Source organism: Rhipicephalus sanguineus, chromosome 7 (genome assembly GCF_013339695.2).
Source record: "Rhipicephalus sanguineus isolate Rsan-2018 chromosome 7, BIME_Rsan_1.4, whole genome shotgun sequence".
In the NCBI taxonomy this organism is placed as follows: domain Eukaryota; kingdom Metazoa; phylum Arthropoda; class Arachnida; order Ixodida; family Ixodidae; genus Rhipicephalus; species Rhipicephalus sanguineus.
The window spans coordinates 164,798,589-164,821,648 of NC_051182.1; the positions used below are offsets into that span (position 1 = coordinate 164,798,589).

The 23,060-nt window shown below is 45.9% G+C and overlaps 1 protein-coding gene across 2 annotated transcripts in view; it reads left to right on the plus strand.

Annotated features, from left to right (window-relative positions):
- Nucleotides 1–23,060, plus strand: part of LOC119400464 (cerebellar degeneration-related protein 2-like) — a gene marked incomplete at its 3' end in the record, with an annotated part of 150,869 nt that overhangs the window by 58,226 nt on the left and 69,583 nt on the right.

Genomic DNA, 23,060 nt, shown 5'->3' on the forward strand with positions numbered 1-23,060 from the left:
GGCTCCTCCTTATGATTTTTCTGCCAACTCTTATAAGCAATTGTGCGTCTCTCTTATACGTGTGCCGTTGTCTTGGTTATTCGTTGATTCTCCGTTCTTGTTGCTCTTTTCCCGTCGTGAATTTAGCTTTTTGCGAACACGCGCTTATGGAAGTCGAGTATGCGGCGAAATATTTGTGGCATTGCACTCGAAGGTATACGGAGAGGATTTTTCACAGAAATATGCAGAGAGCACTTTTCATCTCTCGATGTTCGAGCTGTATAGCGGCTACGGTGCTGGGTTGCTGACCTGAAACTCGCGGCTTCGATCCCGGCCGCGGTGGTCCCATTTCGATGGAGGCGTAATGCTAGAGGCCCGTGTACTGTGCTATGTCAGTGCACGGTAAAAAAAAAAAAAAAAAGCCATAGTGGTCGAAATTTACGGAGCCCTGCACTACGGCGTGCCTCGTAATCATATCGTGGTTTCGGCTCGTAAAACCCGAGATATTATTATTATCAGTTGCTGTATACACGCCGGAGACAACCAAATCAATCCAACAGACAATAAGGCCAGGGAAAGCGTACGGGACCTTATTTGATGTCTCTTAGTGTAGTAATTGTGACGTAAATTCGAATAAATTAAAAGTGGACAAAAAATCAACCTTTCCGTCGGTGGGATCCGAACCCACGACATTCGAATTACGCGTTAGATGCTCTATCAATTGAGCTACGACGGAAGGCGCTGGCCTTCTGGGCTGTTGGATTCATTCGGTCGTGTCTTAGTAAACGAGGCCCCTCGAACAAAAATATTTTCTTTCGTTCACACACGCCGGAGAGTTCAGGGAGCTACAGTACTGCGTCATCGCCGAGCTCTCTTCAGGTTACCTGGTGGCAGCAAAAGAAAGAAAAAGAAGGGGGGGGGGGGGGAGTGAAATCCGTTGTCGAGCGAGCGCATAAAGCCGACGTCTTCATCGCAATACCCGTTCGCCTGCGTTAAAAGCTGTCGGCGTGCTCTACGCAAGAGAGTGGAGCTCTCGACGCGCCAACGATATGCAGCCGGCTGCGGGAAGATAGCTGCATGTGTCTCGCTGCGGTTTTTATCATTTCTTTTTGCGTGTAATGGTTTCTTTAAAATTTTCTGTTCTTCGCGTTCTTTCTTTTCGCACTGCCCTGTGCGTTGTTCGCAGAACCGGGAGCTGCGAGCAATCCGATTGTCACGGCGACGCGTACCTGTGCGCCGTTCCCGCTATTCCGTGCAGCCAAGTTTGCCGCACGGTTAAAACCGAGTCATGCCCACCTGGATTGAGGGCCGCTGTCCAGGGACGTAGCCAGAAATTTCTTTCTGAAGGAGGAGGGGGTTCGTCTACACTCTATGTATATTCGCGCGCGTGTTTATCGTGTGCGTGTATATGTACTTAAAGGTAAACATATTTGACAGACCTCTGTCTGGCTGGGTAAAATATGAGAAGAAAAGACTGTCCAGCCAAGTGTAGTTTTTTTTCATCATCATCATCATCATCAGCCTGTCTACGCCCACTGCAGGGCAAAGGCCTCTCCCATGTTCCGCCAATCAACCCGGTCCTGTGCTTTCTGTTGCCACGTTATACCTGCAAACTTCTTAATCTCATCTACCCACCTAATTTTCTGTCTTCCCCTCACGCGTTTGCCCTCTCTTGGAATCCAGTCAGTTACCCTTAATGACCACCGGTTATCCTGGCGACGTGCTACGTGGCCGGCCCATATCCATTTCTTCTTCTTAATTTCAACTATGATATCCTTAACCCCCGTTTGTTCCCTGACCCACTCTGCTCTCTTCCTGTCTCTTAAGGTTACACCTATCATTTTCCTTTCCATCGCTCGCTGCGTCGTCCTCAATTTAAGTTGAACCCTCTTTGTAAGTCTCCAGGTTTCTGCTCCGTAGGTAAGTACCGGTAAGATGCAGCTGTTATATACCTTCCTCTTGAGGGATAGTGGTAGACTACCATTCATGATTTGATAATGCTTGCCGAATGAGCCCCATCCCATCCTTATTCTTCTAGTTATTTCACTCTCATGGTTCGGCTCCGCGGTTACTACCTGTCCTAAGTAGACGTACTCCTTTACAACTTCCAGCGTCTCGCCACCTATCGCGAAGCGCTGTTCTCTGCCAAGATTGTTCCACATTACTTTAGTTTTATGCATATTAATTTTCAGACCTACTCTTCTACTTTCCGTATCCAGTTCAGTAATCATGAGCTGTAGTTTTTTTTACGTTTAATTAAAAACATGCAGAACTGAAAAAAATATGGCACCGGGGGGGGGGGGGGGGGGTGGTGACCTCCCTCTCCCCGGCTACGCTAGTGCCGCTGTCATAGCAGCTTCAAGTCAGAAAATATAAAACTATGGGACAAGTAGGTGACTCCCAGCTCAGACTTCTATTGTAGTGACAACGAATTCTAACGCGATAGTGTTAAATGGTTCGTTTCGCATAAATTCCGGTGTTCTATGTCAGCGGCGTCTTTGATTTTGTGCGAAAATTCGAGTTCGATGCACAGAAAGATCGGAGCCGGATGGCGTCCGCACTATGATTTTCCTTGCGAGAAGCGAAGGCAGGGTAGCAATTGGGAAGGCGATACGAACACGGTCCGATTACGCTATCACGTTTTGCGTGGCATAAGCGTACAACCGCAGCAGGCGTCAATAACAATAATTGCTGGGGTTTAACGTCCCAAAACCACGATATGATTATGAGGGACGCCGTAGTGGAGGGCTCCGGAAATTTCGACCACCTGGGGTTCTTTAACGTGCACCTAAATTTAAGTACACGGGCCTCAAACATTTTCGCCTCCATCGAAAATGCGGCCGCCGCGGCCGATATTCGATCCCGCGACCTCCGGGTCAGCAGTCGAGCACAATAACCACTTGACCACCGCGGCGGGTGCCGCAGGCGTTAAAGCATTTGAATTGCGCACCGAGTTGGTGGTCTAAAGGCTCATCGATTACAAAGCGCTCAGCCATAAATAATCAACATCGTCAGCAGAAACAACATTTAAAAAAAAGCGTGCAGCTGCGCATCTGCGCGCTTGTTGCCTTACGGATGCGCAGTGGCTACGTCGCCAATTCGGAAAAGGAAGGAAAAGGAAGGCTGTTGAATATGAATTGCTATGTGTACACTTGTTTGTATGAGAGTATTAATTTCGTGTGTATATTGCGCGCGTTGACTACTGATTGATTGTGATTTTTTTTTTCCACTCCTGCATGGGCTCTGATTTGAGCCTGCAGTATTCTGTAAATAAATAAATAAATATGGCGTAGTGTGCACTTCGAAACAGTACTTGCAGTAGGCATTCTAGGATGCTTTGAACGGCCAATTTACACGCGCATAGACATTATTTTTCTTGCGCCAAGGTTGAGGTGCCAACCGAGAAACGAAGATAGGCTGTAGCGATTGAGGACGCGATGCGAACGGAGCCCGATACGCTATCGCGTTGTACTCTTGAAGACGAAGCTCAAGCGTTCTCCAAAATTTTTATCGCCAAATGAGGCAGTCATGGGAACACCATAGTCGCTAGTCACTGTGTCACAGACGTATAATGGGACATATTTTCGACAGCATGCGTACAAGGCTAGGTGCGAAAAAATGATTTCAATCTGTTTGCAAGATATATACGTAAATTCTTTGCTATTCAATAACTCTGCAGGATGGCTGATGCATAGATCGTTTGGCTTCGAAATGTAATACCCCTCGACTATTTACCTCACGAGTTGATTGTATGACGACGAATGGGACAATGGCCCGCTGAAGTTTCGACCACCTGACGTTTGATGGCGTGCGAAAGCATGACGCACGAACATTTTCGCACTGCCGCATCGAACCCGCGACCTCGTCATGTGCTGCTGAGCTGAGAAAACGATAACTGCACGAATACTCTTCACGGGAAAGTTCTCAGTGTCTTGTTAAATAATGAGAAAGCCGTGCTTTTCTTGGCCTATTGGTTTCATTTTATCGAGAAGGTAAATAGCGATCAATGTTGCCTTCGCTTTCGGCAGCTGGCGAGAGGCCTACAAGTATTACGTTGATTATTCTCTTTCCTCACCCTTGCTGCCCTGACACATAATAATAATAACTTCTTTATTTCCATCAACGATGTAGGAGGCTGCGGGTGAAAGTTGCTTGAAAGACAAGCAACTAGACAGGGGCCCGCAGCCACCTCTACAATGCAGGCAGCGATAGCACACATGCAGAAAAGAAAATCATACACAACACACATTCAGAATACAAATATATAAAAAAAATTATGCAATTTCATACAAAAAACAGTCACATCAGTAAGAAAGAATGAAGAAAGCAAGATTTTACTCTGATTTACTATGGGAGCATGGATTGATGAAATGTTCGCGTAGTGTTCGTGTAGAAGTTATTTGCAATTAAATGTGTAATTTACGAAATGAATATAAAAGGGTTGGTAGTGTGTATGATATTCTCTGCATAGAATAATTTGCTCGCGCAGTGACCACCTTCCACTGTCCTCCTATGTAACGAGTGCCATGTGAATGCGTGTTAAATTTTAGCAAGATTAGATAACTCATGGAAAATCTTTAAGTTTTCTTTTATCTCTAGTTTGAACGCTAGGCTTAACTTATAATTATCAAGGTTAAACACGCGGATGAATTTTGCTTTCAAAAATAAATCTGAAGTATGGGAATTATATGGTACATTAAAAAGTGCTCGTACAAACTTCTGCGGTATATGAAGTCTTCCAAGATAGGTATATGTCGTCGTGCTCCACACCAAAAAAAAACAAAAAAAAACAATAATATAAGGAAGAAAAAGAGAGTGTTTAGAATAACAGAGAGCTGAGCTAGTTGGTAAGTATTCATTCTAAAAAGACAGAGCGTGCAAACACGGACACAAGAAAGAAGTCAGGACACCACAAACGCCGACTAAACAACGATTCGAGTTGTTAGTCAGCATTTGTGGTGCCCTGACTTCTTTCTTCTGTCCGTGTGTGCACGCCCCGCCTTTTTAGAATGAAAAAAGAGTGTATTGTAAACAAGGAGCTTTATTTTAAAATGTAATATAAATCTGTGACGCGCCATCATACCGACCACACGAGGTAACTTGCCTAAAACAGATTGGATGTGTGCATCCCAAAGCATATTTTGTGTGAAGGTAACTCCATCTATATTCACACTGTTTCGATTGTTTCATGTGCATAAGGAAGGGTGATGTGATCGCAGCTTTTCTGCTAAGATTTCGGTCTGAAAATCACGGCGTTTGTCTTTTTTGTATTCATTTGCAGAACGTTTGCTGCTGACGATTCTTGGGGAGCCTGCGCTTAATCACATTGCGCTTAATCAAGCGCAGCTCTTATTGCAGTACCGCAGAGCTCTTGCTGCAGTCTCGCGTGTACAGCTGTGCACTCGCTCTGCAGGTTTAGCAGCAGACGTTCGAATAGCAGCACCTGCTTGGTGGGGGTTATTTTACAAGCGATACGAGCGGTAGTCCACGTGCAAATACGGGTGCACGTGGAACGAGAAACACAATCTTTGTCTATTTTGTGCACGCCTGTTCTTGAGTATACCACGAATCATTATAGCAACTTGCTCTAATTTCTTTTCGGGAGGTACGTAATAATGACACCGAGGCTGCCATTTTCTTGTATTGCCAGCAGAGTGAAATTCTGTGTCTCATCTCGATCTGGTTATCTCCAGAGGCGCAGCGGAAGCTGTGAATTGTGCAATAAAATGGCCTGCGTTGACGTCACATGAAGAGCCCCTCTCGGCTGAGATGAGATGTCAGTGCTAGGACATATGAATATTGTAGACTAAGGCGTCGCTTTCACCTCGACTCCCGTTGAAGTCGACGCCTTTGTCTTGTGTAGCCATGCTTTATAGGGCCGGCGTGGCGTCATGACAAAGCCACAAGCCCGGCTGTTGGCTTGCGTAGCGCTGAACGCAACTAGTGCGGCTGAGACTCGTCGCGAGGAAGCCGCGGTGGCGCTTCCCCTCGTTACCCGGAAGCAGCGCGAAGCCACGAGGTTGATGCCAGTCGTCGCGGTTCTGCGATGAGATGATCACGCGAGCTTCGCGCCACGTACCTGCCAGGTTTGTCTCTTTCTCTCGCCGCACCATCACTTCGGTGCCTTATTCTTGATCCAGTGATCCGCCATTTTCCCGGTTGTCGGCGACTGCGGTGGAACACAAAATGGAATCTGGTGAAGCCCTTCGACCACACACACACGCACACACACACACACGCACGCACGCGCACGCACACACACAAAAGAAAAAAAAGTGTGCCAGCGTGCCTTTACTAAATCCACTTGGGAGAGTCTATTTGCACCTCAGTAGCTCGGGCGTCACGTGACCCGAGCAGTAACGTCACGTATGACGTCATTGGTTCGACCCTGGCTTTGGCAGTAGTGATGCTGCCTAAATGTTGAGAACCGCGAAGTGGCATGGCATAGGTTACTGCCCCCCTCCCCTTCTTGGCTTATTGACACCGGCCAACTATGGTATAACTCTGGCAACAAACCCACAGGGCTTATTCATTCGCCTAAGACGACTCCAGGGCGAACGCTACCTTCTTTTTTTCCTCAATCGAAGTATTGATATCCCCCCCCCCCCCACTCCCCCCTCTAAAAACTTTCTGCACCTTACGTGGTTTTGCACATGCCTACAGGATCGATCGGAGGCATTGCAAGTGTTCTGCACTTCACCTGGTTTTGCACTGCCTCCGTGATCGGCCCACCTTTTAGCAAGCGACGATGTCATATGGCGTCATCATGTGACGTCATTGTGTCACAAATTTTGGCGATCTGTGACGTGATCACGTGATGACGATTTTTTGCATCACTCATGACGCGGACGCAGATAGCGCCGACTGTCATTTTTCACGTTTGATGAGGCATCTAAGGCTTTTGCCTAATGGCGATACTTCTGCAACGCCAGGCGGACCCCTACTTTTCATTCAAGTTGTACGGCGGTGGTATGGCGTAGTATCGTGGCGTTTCTTTTTTTTTTTTGCGCAGGTCACGTGACCCCGAGCTGTTGAGGTGCAAATATGTGCTCTCCGCCTCTATCTTTTCGTGCTGTTTAACTTGCAGATTTACACTGCGCTGGTTCAACGGGTGTAGAGACGGTAAACGCTCACCATACGACGGATCGCAGCGCCGAGTTTCAGTGTGGGCGGGTTTATCGAGACACGCTGGTTGTGTGTACACTTGCGCCTTTGCCTCCGAGTGTTCGTAGTCTGCTCACGAACTTGCGTAAACTGCTCGCGAAGCACCGAGACAGATCGCAACGCGTTCTGCGCGCCTCCTCCTGCATAGCACGCACCTTTCTCATCTACGCGCTGCGCTAGAAGCCTATTTCACACACCCCTTTTCTCTCAGCTATTGAGCACGTGTTTTCCCTCTCGTTCGTGTTACCATAGTAAATTATACGGGAATCGCGCTTGCGTGAGATATGGCACCGTTGTTTTATGAAGGTAACTTGGAAGGGGATATACTTGGGCATGTTGGTAATGTACAGTAGCATTTCCGGCGTATATAACACAACGGAAAGGAACGACACGGACGCAGAACGCAATAGAACGAACGGTGGATGTTAGCGCTGTGTTCTTTTCTATTCGCTGAATTACTCACCACGAACACAAACCGCGCTTCGGTAATTACTCATTACAAATTGTTTGTAGCAATTCATTATTATGGGTAATACTAGTCAAATTATAGCTTTGAGCTCAGTAGTTTGCCTCAATGATAAACTTTTTTTTTTCGAACAGAAGTTCCGTTTTGTTTCCACAACGACGTATAATTTATGGCAGGCTGAGCTATCTACAGTATCGGTTTTCATACGCCAGAGTGGGAAGTTTAAGTTTGGATAGTCCAATTACTAATCCTTTTTGAACGAAGAAACAGCGCTAGAACAGGACGATGACGAGAGGACACAAACACGGCGCTAACAACCGCTAAAATGGTCCGTGAGTAGTCATCTGGTCGATGAGCGTACACTGTAAAAAATATTTTGTGAAAAAAACAGAAATTGTCTGGCAGCTCTCTTGCCACAAAATTTCTGTAAAGCTATGTTTTCTATTTTGAAGTTTTCTGTGTTTTAACAGATTTTTTCCGTTTTACTTTACAGAAGTTTTCTGCATAAACACAATGTTCAGTTTTGTGTTACAGAAAAAACTTGGTTTTCTGTTTTTCTTCTTTCTGTTATTTCACTGTTATTTTCTCTTTTACAGTACAGAAATTTTATGTTTAAAAACATGTTTCAGTTTTCAGACATTGAAAAAACCTGTTTTCTGTTCCCATCTATCTGTTATTTCGCTAATAGCGTCTGTTATCGTTTACAGAAACGTTATCTATAAGTACAATTTTGGATATCGAGTCGCATAGGCTGTGTTTTCTGTTACTGCCCTCCTGCTATTTCATTACTGCATTTTAATTCGGGAACATATTTTTTATGCATAAAGATCAACTTATATATATTTTCTTAGAAAAGCATTCCTCAGTACTAAAAAGTAGTTATGTCACTTGTACAAGCGAGACGCAAAAATATTTTGTTGAGCCAAATGCAATGGCAAAAATACCAATATATTGCGTTTGCATATTCCAAATATATTCATTTTTTTTAAATATTATCTGGGATTTTACAAGCCAAAACCACGATATGATTATGAGGCGCATCGTAGTGGAGAGCTTCGGAAATTTCGACAACTTGGTGTTTCTAACGTGCACTGACATCGCACAGTACATGGGACTCTACCATTACATCTCTGTCGAAATGTGACCGCCAGGGCCGGGGTCGGACCCGCGACTTTCGGGTAAGCAGCCGAGCACCGGAACCACTGTACTACCGCAGCAGACACTGTGAACTTCTTGGAGCTACACCCGCGTGGTGTTGCTTCCAGCACTCTAGTAAATAACGCAATAAAAACAGGCACGTTTCAGTAGATTCTCCTTTCATGATAAAAGAAACGAATCTTTATTTAAGCGCAGGAAATGCTGCATGTAAACAGCTTCAAAATAATGAAAACTGCGTACATGTTGTCACCGTAGATTCAAACTGGTTTGGAAAATGTGTAGATATAGCGTATTTACGCGAATCTAGGCCGGCGCTGATTATAAGCCGACCCGCGAAATTCGCAAGGCCAGCAAAAAAAAAAAACTTAATCATTGCACTCGAATCGAAGCCGACCCCTCCCCCCCTGTCGCACATCGTTTTTTCGAAAGAAAAAAACATCGGCTTAGATTCGAGTAAATACGGTATATTCATAATGACACTGCAAATCTTTCGTTGTAACACTTAGCATTCATAGTCTCGCAGAGCTTTGATTAAGTTGGTCTTTGTGGTGTGAGGCGGCGCTGCTTCCTTGACTTCTCGACCTTGCTTCCTCTGTCAGGGTTGACTGCTGCGGCTGCCCTAAAAACGAATAATGATATTTTTAGGTGGACCAGGCTGTTGCATGACTATGCTGAACATAATGGACCACACGGAGAATAACATTGATTATGTTGGTAGAGCGCTCAAGAAACCCTCGCATTGCCTCTGTGTGTGGAATCAGTTAAAAAAATAACCTCACGATCCAGATGGAGATTCATTTCTATAAAATTTCTTTATGGTTTCTATAAATTGCATTTATTGCAGTGTAAGGACTTTAAAGGAAATGATGCTCCTCACAGAGCAAGGTTCATGTGCTTTTAAACACTCACTTAAATACAATAAAAACTCATTAATTCGGATTTCACGGGTCCGGAAAAAACGTCTGAATTAACCGAATGCCCAATTATCGAGAGTGTCCAGAAAAAAATAAACAAATTAGTATTATATCAATGCATTTTCTTCTTTGTTTTTTGATGAATGCGCAAATCCACTACCTATTTTGCGTAGGAGTAAAAGCCACGATTCCTGTCATTAGGTTCATCGTTCACAATGAGACCGCGGCCCAAGACCCCGTGTATTAAGACGAAACGTTTTCTCAACCCATCCCTTATTACGTACCTCCGCGAGCAACACCACCACGCCCACGTGATGATTTTGTCGCCGAAAAATTGGCCGGCAGCTGATCGTTTGTCTATCGGAATGTAACGAGCGAGTTTTATGTGAAATTGAGGAGTGCCGCTGAAGGTCCTCACCTTCAACAGCTTCCACCATGTATGAGCTTTGCGACATTGTGCGCGCATAGCCCAAAGTGAAAACAATGCTACCATGCTATTAAACAAAACGAAGGTGTTATTAAACAATGCATGTGCTTGCTGGGACCGGAGAACACCTCCGAACTATCCGATTTTTTAAGTGCACACGCATGATTGCATAGTAGCCATTATGGGTTTCACAATTTCGATCTGCTAAAAATTACACTGAAACCATTGTAGCGCGATAGAACCGGACAAAGTGGATGATGGGACACCACGGGCAGAATTTTCACCACGGATTTGATGGCATTGCCCCAGACAATCAGCGAAAGAACATACTCATCCTAAAGCGCATGCGTGCACATGTTCTCCATTGCAAACAATAAGAGTTATGAAAAAGTCGTGTGTAGCTATAGATGCCAAATAAACTTGTAGACGTGTTGCTGATGCAATCTGTGCCCATTTTGCTTACAGGGAATTCTCGCTTGATTGCACCAATCCTCGTCGGTCCTTTGTTTATTGTGTCTCTCTTTCTGCGTTGTGCTCACAATTATGGTATACCAACTAGCCCAGACACACACCTTGCTCCGGCAGCAGAACTGCATAAAAAAGTGCTATCTCTTATTTAAATAATGAAAATTTTCATGTTACTTGGTGACCCTTAGAAAGCCTCATTAAACAGTGATTAAAAATACTTCACACGTCAACCGCTCCATATACTAACGTTATTACTTAAAATCTTTCATGACCGCTCAGGATTCCCGCAGACAGTTTTACACTTAAGCTGAACATTTCCATTTAGTCATACCCTCTATCAGAACCCTCACTGACTTAGCCAAGTGGGAGTGTAGTATCAGATATTGGAAATTCCCCAGTACTTGCCTACTTTTGTACTATCTAATGTGGCTTTATCTAAGTTAGTTGCATGAATATTGTTCAGAAAAGCCAGAAAAATCACATTAAGTTTTACCTTTGTGTGAACACCAGGGTTAGGCTGACCTCCTTGCGGTATTCAATAGTAAAGGCGAAGTGTGTAAAGAACATCAACTTGAATGCCTGGCACCGTGTGGTGGATTCGATCACAGCATGGGTATCAATACAGATGGTAAATACCCCGGCAGTCAGAAAGCTCTTTCCTGGAACAAAATATTTCCTGTTTAGAAATATTCAGCAATATATTGCAAGTATCCATAACAATACCTTTGGCAATGATGAAAAGGGAGCACGGCACGTCTCCGACGTGATCTTCACTTGTACTTGCCTGCAATAATAAAGGTTATGAAGTTAATTATGCGATAAGTAGCCATTAAAACTCATGTACCCTGGAGTTCGAACAAGCGTACGAAGACAATTAAAAAGTTAGACAATATTTTTTATCGAACTACATACATTGTAGATGTGATATAAAATAAAAATAAATAAATGCTCTCAATAATAGAAGGTAAATTAAAGCAGCGAACAATTTGAGGAGCAGGCCACTGTCAAATAATCCTCTTACCTTCTGGTAGCTCGAGATGCAGCACCACCTTAGGGCACTATAGCATCAGTGCCAACTTAGTGTGATCCATTATGTTGTGTCTTAGTGTAGGTAATTTGGACTTCCATGACACACAACCATATATATCCTTCTGGACTCTTCCTTTTCTTTACACTCCTATTTTCATCCTTGTTATCTCGTAGCACTAGCTCAGAGAATGAACTCTCGGAACACTTTTCTGTGCTGTTCCAATGGGCACTTCATGCAGAATGCATTCATGTTTTTGTGCAGTGCGGCATACTTCATGAAACGTGGCACAGACGTCTCGGTGGTGCCACAGAGACTGCAGACATACATCGCTGAAATAAATAAAAAAATTGCAATTACCGAAAGAAATAGAAAATTCTGTTATAACGGTAAGCACTTCTTTAAAGTTCTAAAGAGAAAGGAAAGGAGGCTAATGCCTGACTGTAACAAACATTTTTGCCAATTCAGAGAGAATGAATCTTTAACATTAAATGCTATACCTAATTGAAACATATTCCTAATGCTTTCAAAAAGCCTTTAAAGGCATGCGCATTTGCACGGACGTGAGGCTAAGTACGCAGACGAATAACATCAGAGCACGTGGACGCGCTCAGTGAACCTCCATTGCAGAAAGTGTTTACGCAAGGTATCAACAATGCATGCGCAATGACGGTTGTTTCGCGTCGACTATTTCATTATTTGGGCTAGCGAGCCACCAAGTTGCGATTTCCGTCACACTTTTTCGTTACCAGGAATCCATTTATAAAGGGCACGTGGTGGGGAAATTTATCCAATGATCTGTATCAATCTGGGGAAACTTGCCACCTGAGATGGAGCAAAATGTCCTTCGGTTTATGAAAAGGAGAGGGTCAATGGGTTTTTATTTTTGCTGAAAAACTCGTTCGAGTTGGGCTAAGCCATTGGTCCAGAAGACGAGTTGCACCTGCCTGCAGGGCCGTAGCCAGAAATTCTTTTCGGGGGAGGGGTTCAACCGCTCTTTATGTATGTTCGTGCGTGCATATTTAGACATGCAAAATCTAACAATTGGGGGGGGGGGGGAGGGGTTGAACCCCCACCCTGGTACGCCAATTCCTGCCTATTACGTGCTGTAAACTATACATAGCATGAAATTTGCTTCCCCGCAAAAGAGCAACACAATATATATGTTCAAAATCTATAGAATATTGTGAACGTCTACAAATCGCAGAACATTTCTAATGAGCAATTCGCTTCATTCAAGGAGTGACGCGCTTAAAGAAGTAGATGTTATTTTTTCAGTGGTAATATCAACGTAATTACAGTTTGTTTCGCATGGCGTCATTTGGCAGGAAACAGCACCGTCAAATAAACAAAGCCCATCTGTCGCGGTAGCATGGCTGGCAAAACACACAGACCATTGCGTCATATGCCAGTCGTCTGATCAGTTCGGGAGCCGCTGTTACCTGCCAAGCTGCTCTTTTTGTGGCCTACATGTCGATAGGGCGGACGTATAGAATTCTAAAGCTGTCGACCAAAACGTGCGCATGTCTTTGTTTTTTTCAGACGCCCTAAACCTCACGCGCGACAGAACGTGCGCCTCAAAGAGCTACAAAATTTTGCGTTCAGCGACGAATACATCTCGTACACACATCTCGAACACACTTGGTTGCGTCATTCAAAATTTGTGTCGGTACTTTTGTTCGACGATGGAAGTGTAATAACTACTGCCGCCAAGCACTGGTGAACAAAACGGGCGAGAGCCAACGAAAGACTCATTCGCCCTTCAATACGCCACTAAAAACAAAGTCCGCCTCTCCGGAAACCGGGATTCTTTAAAGGTGGTCACAATCGATGTCCACAATAAGCCTTCACGCACGGCTAGAACAGCGGCGTCGGCGTTCATGCTCACTGAGAGATCACATGTGATATGTGCCACGATTCACCGCCTGTACTACGAGCGCACTTGAGCCCACTTTCCAGGCGTGTTCACGGCTTCACGCCGTTGTGTGTAAACCACGGATAACAACCGCGTATCTAACATGAGCTTCAGCAGGGAACACGCCAATCCGAAACGCGCCGAGTTTCTCCTACCGAGGAGAAGACGTGCTCCACCGCAACGCAGGCGGAATGCGATGACGCGAGGTAGCGCGTGTACACGTCAAGCCTGGGCCCCATTGGCTAGTCAATCGAGGTATCAGTTTACCGAGTGGATGTGCCCCACACGTTTATTCGGTAAACTAGGTTTACCTAGGTTATCTGTCTTTCGCCAGGAACTTAAAGCTTCGTAAGGAAGGTCATCCAATGATACTACGCCAAGAAGCTATGCGTTCGCACATTCCCGCCAGCAATGTTCAAGATACACAGCATTATACAACCAAGCAGAACTTATCATGCAATGACCACTACAAAACACTAAACGCCGTACACCAAGCCGCAACAACATTGCTAAGGGCCATGTTCACTATGCAGGAGAAAGCTACCTATTACACGTAGATAAACACACAAAAAAAGGAAACGTTCGCACTTTCATTAAAAAAAGAAAGAATTATATGCTCTGTAACGTCGCTCGGTTAGCTGAGTTGAGTTATACGCACTTCATTAGATTTTAGAGGAAGTCGGTCCAAGCATCAAGAAAAAAATAGGTGCAGAAACACAGAATACACAGGTTTGATGTAATAAAGAAAAGCGGGTAAGGTGAACAAATACCTCGCATTATTCTGTACAACGAAACCTCGTTAATGGCTGCCCGCAGAGAACGCACATGAAGTGCGCTGCGAACGCTGTGCGCTCTGCAACCGTCCAAGTACAAACTCTCATACCTTGACGTACGCTGCCGCTAACAGCAAAGAAATAAATGGGTTACAACAGCAGGCGTTCCCTCAATCACCCACTTACAAGGCCTCTTCAGTATTTCTACCAAAGCATGGAAGGAATTCCGGCTCTCGCACAACGTTGTGGTCGCACGCGCTGCCGACGCAAAGCAGAATTAGAAACTACGCGAGATCGAATTTCGAAAGCGGGCAGGCATATCAACGAGTTCTTGTTGTAAGGAACTCTAGTTAGAAGGAAACCACTCACTTTTAAATGACAGACGCACGAAAAGCAGGAGCAGGAGGGTGCCGTAGCCGCGCTTTACACTGCAGTCATGCGTAGCCGCGCTTCGACGTGAGCGGTAGCCATCTTGTAAATGAAGGGCCCGCGAGGCATAAACGTAGAACCGCAGAAAAGGCTCTCAATATTAATCAATCAAAATAGCATTGTGGGAGAAACCAGAAAAACATGAAATGTTATTTCATGAACATTTGTAATCTTTGAAGTATTTAAAACTGTGGAGGTTCAATTTTGAGTCGTTTGTTTTGCTGAAGGTCACGAATAACAGGAAATTTCGGTTTCTCTCTTTAACAGATTTCCTTCATGGTACATTTACAGAAAGTTTCTTTCGCGGTACAGAAATTTCATGTATTTTATCTGTAAATTTACAACTATTTTTTACAGTGTAGGAAATGTGATTGCGAACCAGTTTTTAAAGATTGTGAAGTACTAGGCACTTATGCAGAGCAGTGCCAACGTGAAATCTTTGAGGCTTTTTGCATCCAGATAAGTGGAGAATGTTGTGTCAGCGCAGCTTCGCTTTCGCTTCGCAAAAATGAAATGGTGTATCTTTCAAAACGCTGATTTGGCAATGTTACAGCGATATCTTGTTCCCTATGTATATACTGATTGTGTTTCCCCTGTACATATTGACGTGCAAACGCAATAAAATATGGTTGTTAGTCAGCGCCGTGTTTGTGTCCTCTCGTCTTCGTCCTGTTCTAGTAGCGCTGTTTCTTCGTTCAAAAATCAGTATGTACCATCCAGCCCAATTCAAGACGCTAATACTAATCCTTTAATGAATATTAAAGGCGTAGGTAAAAATACGATTTTATTTTTTATTTACTCTTTACGGCCAGAATTAAAGTTGAAATGGTCCAGTGTTTATTGATGTGGAATCAGTCGTGAATTTCGGGGTTGAAAGTGTGATACGTTGTCGAAGAAACGATATTTACCGTTGCCGCTGTACCATCTCTTATCCTGTATACAAGTATACCAGGTCACAGACAGCAGAGGAAGCTGCCGGGGCGACAACGATTTCCTCGAGATAGGAAGCGAGAGTCGCATCTCGGTCTAGCGCGGCTGCGTGATCACCTACCTGCCTCGGTGGTCTTGTGGTTACGGTGCTTAACTGCTGACCCGAAGGACGCGGGATCGAATCCCGACCGCGGCGGCCGCATTTCGATGGAGGCAGAACGCCAAAGGCCCGTGTAATCAGATTAAGGTGCGCGTTAAAGAACCCCATGGTGGTTGACAGTGCGGCATCTCTCATAACCACATCGTAGTTTTGGGACGTAAAACCCCGACAATTATTATTATCCACTGATATATAGCGTGAGCTCGGCGTGTCACACGTTATCGAACGGCTCGTATTGAAGCTGTGTCAACGCGCTTCGGGCATGCCCCAGCAATGCCGTTGCGCAGGCGAAGCTGCTGCACTAGGTCCTTCCACGGTGCGGGGCGTTGCAATGGCCGCGCGAGCCTTTCGACCGAATCCTATTTAAGCTGCTCGTGCAGAATTGCCCGCCGCCTTGTGGCTCCGCAGCCGCTGCTCGCCTCAGTCGTGGCTTCCTCCCCTCCCTGTACCAGCTTCGGTGGGAACTATCCGCTGGCATTGCGCTCAGGTTATCCGGGTCAAGCAACGCGCGGATGGCGAGATAAAAATAATAATAATAAAGACATAAAAAAAGAAACGCGCCGACATGCGCGAAATCGGTGACCTTGCATCTTGCGGCGACTCTGCGTCGCCGTCGTGGAACCGGAAAAAAAGAGAAAAAGCTTCGAAAGAAGGGAGAATCCAGGGATGACCGAAAACAAGCGTATGCGGTGTCGGCGCACGGGGTGACGTCTGCAAAGGATATGCGATTGTGGAGCCGAATCTACGTTGGCGGTTAATGGAGTGTCCCACCTTCTTTCCGACAGCTCCGCTTCGTCCGTTTCTTCGTCGTCTTTCTTTTTGCCGTTGCCCGCGGATGGTCTGCGCAGTGTCGTTATACCTGCGCATCATCCCGCAAAGCGTCGCTTCGGGGGTGACGTCTCCGTGGAGTCATCAAAGAAGGCATCGCAGTTCGGATCTCCTCAAGTCTGAGTCAATCGTAACAAATGCCATATGCGGTGGCCCGCGTTCAGCGTTCGTTGAACGCTGAATGCGGGCTAGGGCATACCAGCGCTAGCTAGGGCATTTGACTCGTAGTACTCAAAGAGAGACGTGCAAAACACGGACTCCACGTAAGGTGGACAACACTAAACGTCCTTCTCGTCCGACTCGGTGTTTGTGCTTGCGCGCGTCCTTTTCGGTATATACGTAGAGCGGTGGCTCTGCGGCATGGATGTTTCGGTGACTCCTCGTGGACTGCCGAAATTTATAAGGGACCCCTTGCAGTGAGAGAAGGAAAAAGAATCACAGCATATCCACGGAGTGAATGATGATGAGTGGGCGAAGCTGCGGAGGTTCATCGGTAAACTGTGAATCTTCCGTGAATTCTGCCCAGTACATCATCACCGACGTGAGATCGGGCGCGTTTATACTAAAGGTTCGATGAGAGTTATGACGACTTGCAGCTCACTTTAATTTTACATGTTGTCATTTGTCCCGTTAATCGGGTTGGCAATCGCCGGGCGGATTCTAAGGGCTGGCGTCAAGGCCCTCCGAAAACGCACCACGAAAGCGCGGACAATTTAGAGTTGGTCCTTTGGCGCGCCAGCGAACGCCGGTTGTGGTCCAAAGACCGAGTCAGAGCCGAGAGTCGACAACACAAACGAAAACGAAATATATTCTCAGTTAAGGCAATACAAATAATACAAACACATGCGCACTCAGCTGGTACCAGTTACAGCTTCACAATATAACTCTGATGGTGTTTACACAACGGGAGCTAAACAAACAGATCACACGCTACGAATGCAATCGCATGCATTACAACTATTCAACGACAGTTAAAGTCCTGAATAAAGAATGGCGTATCCAGTCCACAATACTTGGACGGTAATCGAATGCTTCTCTTCAAGAAAACACTCACGCCAGCTCCAGCGTTGATCGTCGTAGCTCAACCGTCGTCGTGACTTGTCACGGCTCACACGGTGTCGTCATCGGACTCTTCCAAATCGACGATCGACTGACCGCACACCATCATAAACACGTCTTCTTTGGCTAACGGAGCCACACTTAGCGTAATTTCACCATATCCGGGCCGACTGACTCACTCCTGTCTCGACTCTCTCACTGACTGCACTACTCGACTCTCGTCGTTTGCACGCTTTTATCCCTTCTTCCCCGGTTTCCAGAAGCGTCGGGAGGGTTCTTCGGCGTGCAATACAGCTAAGGCTACAGAAAGGGCGAGAGCTTTCTCGTAGGTTCGAATCGCGGCGGCACCGCTCGGGGATGCGTCCCCCCTTCCTTCTAGAACCATCCAGGCTTTGTTTGCCGGGCGTTCGATCGTGTGGTCTGCGTCTGGCTCCAGTGGGTGAGGAGAATGCGGCGCGCCGGCGTTATTTGATGCTTGTTTTTTCGTCTTTCGCGCTTCTTGGGCGAGCGGTTCGCGCCGTTCTGTCTCGTAGCCAGCTGAAAGCGGCCTCGCGCGCGCTTTATAACGCGCTAATTTGTGACACATGTACGCTGTGAATTTTCACTGTTTAATCACGCACAGTAGAAATCGCACACACGCACTACCTTGGAGGTCAAAATCCAGTGCATATACATATATACGGGGTGGTCAGTGAACGGTTGTGCAGCGCGAGCGGTCGGTTTTTTATCAAGACGCTGCCGCGACGCTGCCTCGCTACGCTGCCTGCGTCGGCGCCGCTGCGCCGCGAGGCAAGATAGGGGGGGGGGGAGACCGTAGGAGAGGAGAAAGAGGGGGAAGCGTAGGAGAGGAGAGGGCGATAAATATCACGTACTGTCGCAGCGCATTGTCTTTAGGGAGCCTTCATGTGTGCACGCCCCCTACGTTTTTAAGACTGGTTATGGGAGAGGGGAAGGGGAGAGGGTGAGTGGAGAGGGAAAGGGGAGAGGGGTAGAGGACATGGGGAATGGTGAGGGGGAGTGGAGAGGAGGTGTGTGGAGAGGGGGTATGCGTATGCGCAGTAAGGGTGGTCACGCCGCACACCACCACCACCACCACCGGATAGATACTGCTGTTTACTGCCGGCTGCCGGGAGATACGCCGGACAACGGAGGCGTGACAAGGTTAGACTAAGAGGAGCTACGCCCCTAAAAAGAAAAAAAGGGGGGGGGGGGGAGGGATCATAACACAACATGCAGAATGGCCGAACTAAAGTGCTACGCCGATTCGATCTCAACAGTTTGCCAATGAGTTGTGCGTTCTGCAGCCACATTACGCCGGTTTCTAGCTATGTTTGCTCTTCAGATATGCAAGCCTGGAAAAAGCATGCTAGAGTGCATATGTCGTAGAAAACTGCAACAAAAGCTTTAGAGCCATCTAATGGAGAAAGGGGAAAAATAAGTCAGCTCCGCCGCAATGCAAATATGTTATGCGGTCAAGCATACCAAAAATCGGAAGGGGCCGCTGTGACGGGAGATGAGCGTGCCTCCAAAAAACGCGCTTTTTTTTTTTCAAGGATGGATTTCGCGGACCCCCATTTGAGAACCACTGATGTGAGTATTCACGTGACGTTAACGCACGCCATTTTATTGTACGAATCTCTGCTTCCACTCTGCTTCTGGGGATGAACAGGCAGAGCTAAAGCGCTGCTTTTCACGTTGCCTTGGCTGTACAATGAAATAGCAGGCTCGATGACGTCACTGCATATCCTCCACACCATGAATCCTTCCCAGCGTCCTCAACATTTTCGTCGTAGCAGCACTTCGTATGATATCTGTAGGAGGGCAGACACGATATCTGCGTATTGGACAACCTGCCGTACAGAGTTACGCGAGTAGCGATAGGCCACCACATCACTGCAGAAGAGTTAATTTTTGAGGCGTCGGGCTCGTGTATTCCGTCCGTCGTGTACTACACCTGTTGTATGTACAACGGCCTGCGCGCCGGCTTGGCGTGTGGCTGAGACATTTGCCGGCGCATCGTTGCCCTTTCTCGATCTCGTCGTTTCGGCGTGTGGAGATGCGAGCGTATACGCTTACATGGGCGCAGAGAAGAGGAATGCAGTAGAATATATTGATCAGTTTTAGTTCGTTTATCGCAGCGAGTGATTGCTAAATGTGCAACTGGAGAAACAGAGCACCTTTGTGTTTCTTCTTTGTGTAATATTGTTTTCTTCCGACTAGCGCATATTTAACATTAAGACATCGCTGGAATGCAATTCCTTTGCTGTGGATGGCTGCTGAGGCAAAACGTACTGGCAACAGCCAGGGGCGTAGCCAGAATTTTTTTTTTCGGGTGCCTCCGACCCCTTCTCCCCTTTTTTTGTATGTTCGTGCGCGTGTTTGTATGTGATACACATACAAAATGTAAAAAAATCAGGGGGAGGGGGGAGGTGTGCCGGCCAGTGGCAACAACCTTGCTTTCCACTGGCAATAGCCGTTCTACACTGATCACGAATGGGTATTCGCGGCTGTTGCTTTTTTGCGGTCAGTTTTTTTTTATCAGGAAGCTTTGCTGAGACAGCACGAGAAAAGCTTTTCTCTGGACGTGGTTTGATGTCGAGCCTTTCGACGGCGAGCTTGTTCTCTGCTTTTTAGCCACTGCAGTCCGTTTACGTAACGGATTTCTAGGAACGTGCTATATATAGCCCGATCCTCGCGCAGTGACTTTGCATTTGCGATTGCTTCACCGAATTCTGGTGTTACAAGCAGCGGTGCGTTGCGCGCTGGCAGCAACGAAAAACCATATTTATTTGTGTGGGCATTATAGGAACCTTTGGAACGGTAAGACGACGCACACAAAGCAACGAAATCGCATCAAAGCAGCACGGAATGGAGGAGAGAGGCTCCGCTATGGACGACCACGAAGCGACTCAGATGTACGCCTGTACCATTTTCGCTTGGCACTTGAAAAGTGCTACACTGTCGCAGATGTTCTCCTCAAGAACTGCAGCGGCGTGGCATCGCTTTAAAGCGCTCGCCACAAATGCGTCGTGCTTTGACAGATGAGCGACGCATAGAAGAAACGGTGCTCACTACTTTGATCGGCGGTCGGATTGGCACTTGCGAGGCGTCGCGCGCCATCTGGCGATGTTCTTCACGCCGACCGTGACCCTGAATGTTTGACGGGATATATATATATATATATATATATATATATATATATATATATATATATATATTACACACGCACACACTACTTGGGGCTAGTGGTTTGGTGTTTGATCCATTCGTTTTGACAGGAAGCCGCTGTATTGCGTGTTGTTCGTACAAACGACTGCTGCCGTCGGACGCATGCAGCATAGCATCACGGGAGTTTGTCAGACACGCTATGCACTTTGACAGCAGGAGACGGAACATTTGGTCACTGTTGTGATTGACGCCGGGCCATTTCGATCGAGGCCAGTCGTTATCGAGGATGCGCGCACGATGCCCCCATAGCGGCGCTTTGCGCCCTTGAAACCTCGCGGTTCCTTCTTTTTTCTTTCTTTTTGTGAGCAAGGAACGAAACCGGAAGAGCAGTCGCGCGCGAAAATGAGGCAGCGGTCGAAGTAACCCATTTGACCCATCTGCATGTATGCAGTGTCGTGCATTCATGCCATATCGATAGACTCAATACCGTTCTACCCGCCGTGCTAGTTAGCGCATCGAAGCTCGAGGATACACGCACGCACGCACGCACACACGCACACATACATACATACGCACACATTCTCACGCGCACGCGCGCGCTGGATACTGTTGCATATCCGCTCACGTAATAATGTAATAATAAAACACATGTATATTCTGCCTCATTTCATTAAACGCGTCGTACACGCAACAGTTAACTTTATAGGCAAATTTGCCGCTATCTCTCTCTTTTAGCGACGGGAATTGGCAGTAAGTTGCTCTTTTAAATTCCTCCAAGGACCTTGGCTAAGTTCGATGCCTCCACCCCATTTAGATGTGCGTACCCTGGCTAGTTTATTAACGAGTCGTCTTATTGCATCAAAGCTGTTTTTCTAAGCAAAACACAACCTTGAGACCTTGATACTAACCTAAAGACTTGATCTTTTTTTTTGCGCATACGACCAAGCAGTTTTAAACGACAACTTTCGAGCAATAAAAAAAAGGAAAACTAACAAAAAGATGTTTCGGAGAAGCATCGCTTCACGGCTTTTCGCTAAAAATGGAGTCACGGTTTCGGGCAGCGTGCTTGCATGATAATATTTCAGTTTGTGGATCCGGTTTCTGTTGACTGAGATTCGCCGTGTAGCTTCCACAACGCTGCGTGGTACTGGATAGCCGAGGGATGTTATGGTTGCTTAAACTTTATCTGCGGGCCTCGTATTCATATAGCTGAGTATTATGCATGGATGTCGTACACGTGTACGCCGTGTAACCGGTTTACCGGTCTCTTCTCAGCCGCGATGACCGCACGAGCTTCTTGAATTTGCTTCTCGGGCGGCACTGGTGGCTCTTCTTCTTTGCCGAAGTTTTCGTTTTCTTTTTTGTGATCCAGTTTTCTTAACACTAACCATAAGTCTCGCAGCAGCAAATCTCGCAGTATTTGCTTCTTTTTTTATTATTGCAGGATGAAAACTTCGCACACACGGTATTACTAATGTTTTTTTTATTGCCACTATAAAGCCAATCACAATGCCTTGAACGCTAAATACTGTAATATCCAATGCATTTTTTTTTTCACATCTCTACCGAGTTTATAAATATATGCCTCATGCGCCAAATATTACTGCCATAAAAATGACTTGAACAATTATTGAACGAGAAATATCAGTGAACGTTTACCTAATTAAGAAAATTGTATTAAATAATTATAAATGAATTTCACTCAACTTTGTTGAGTGTATTTCATTTAACTTGGAATCAACTCAGTTCTCAATGTATAGTAAACCCAGAAAAATACTAGCACAAGCGACTGTGCCGGCCGTTGTCTCTTGTGCTAATATTTTTCTGCGGTGACATGTACGTCAATTTGAATCGAATTTTGTGTCCAGCGTCAGCTTTTCATATGAGCGGCGAAATGAACTGTTCGTTGTTCCTCTTCTATTGTATGTATGTATGTATGTATGTATGTATGTATGTATGTATGTATGTATGTATGTATGTATGTATGTATGTATGTATGTATGTATGTATGTATGTATGTATGTATGTATGTATGTATGTATGTATGTATGTATGTATGTATGTATGTATGTATGTATGTATGTATGTATGTATGTATGTATGTATGAGAGAGAAAAGCGCGTTTTAGTCAGTTGCATACTTTGATTTGACTAAAATGCGCACTTTGATTTGTTTGAAGCTTTGAGTATTTCCCG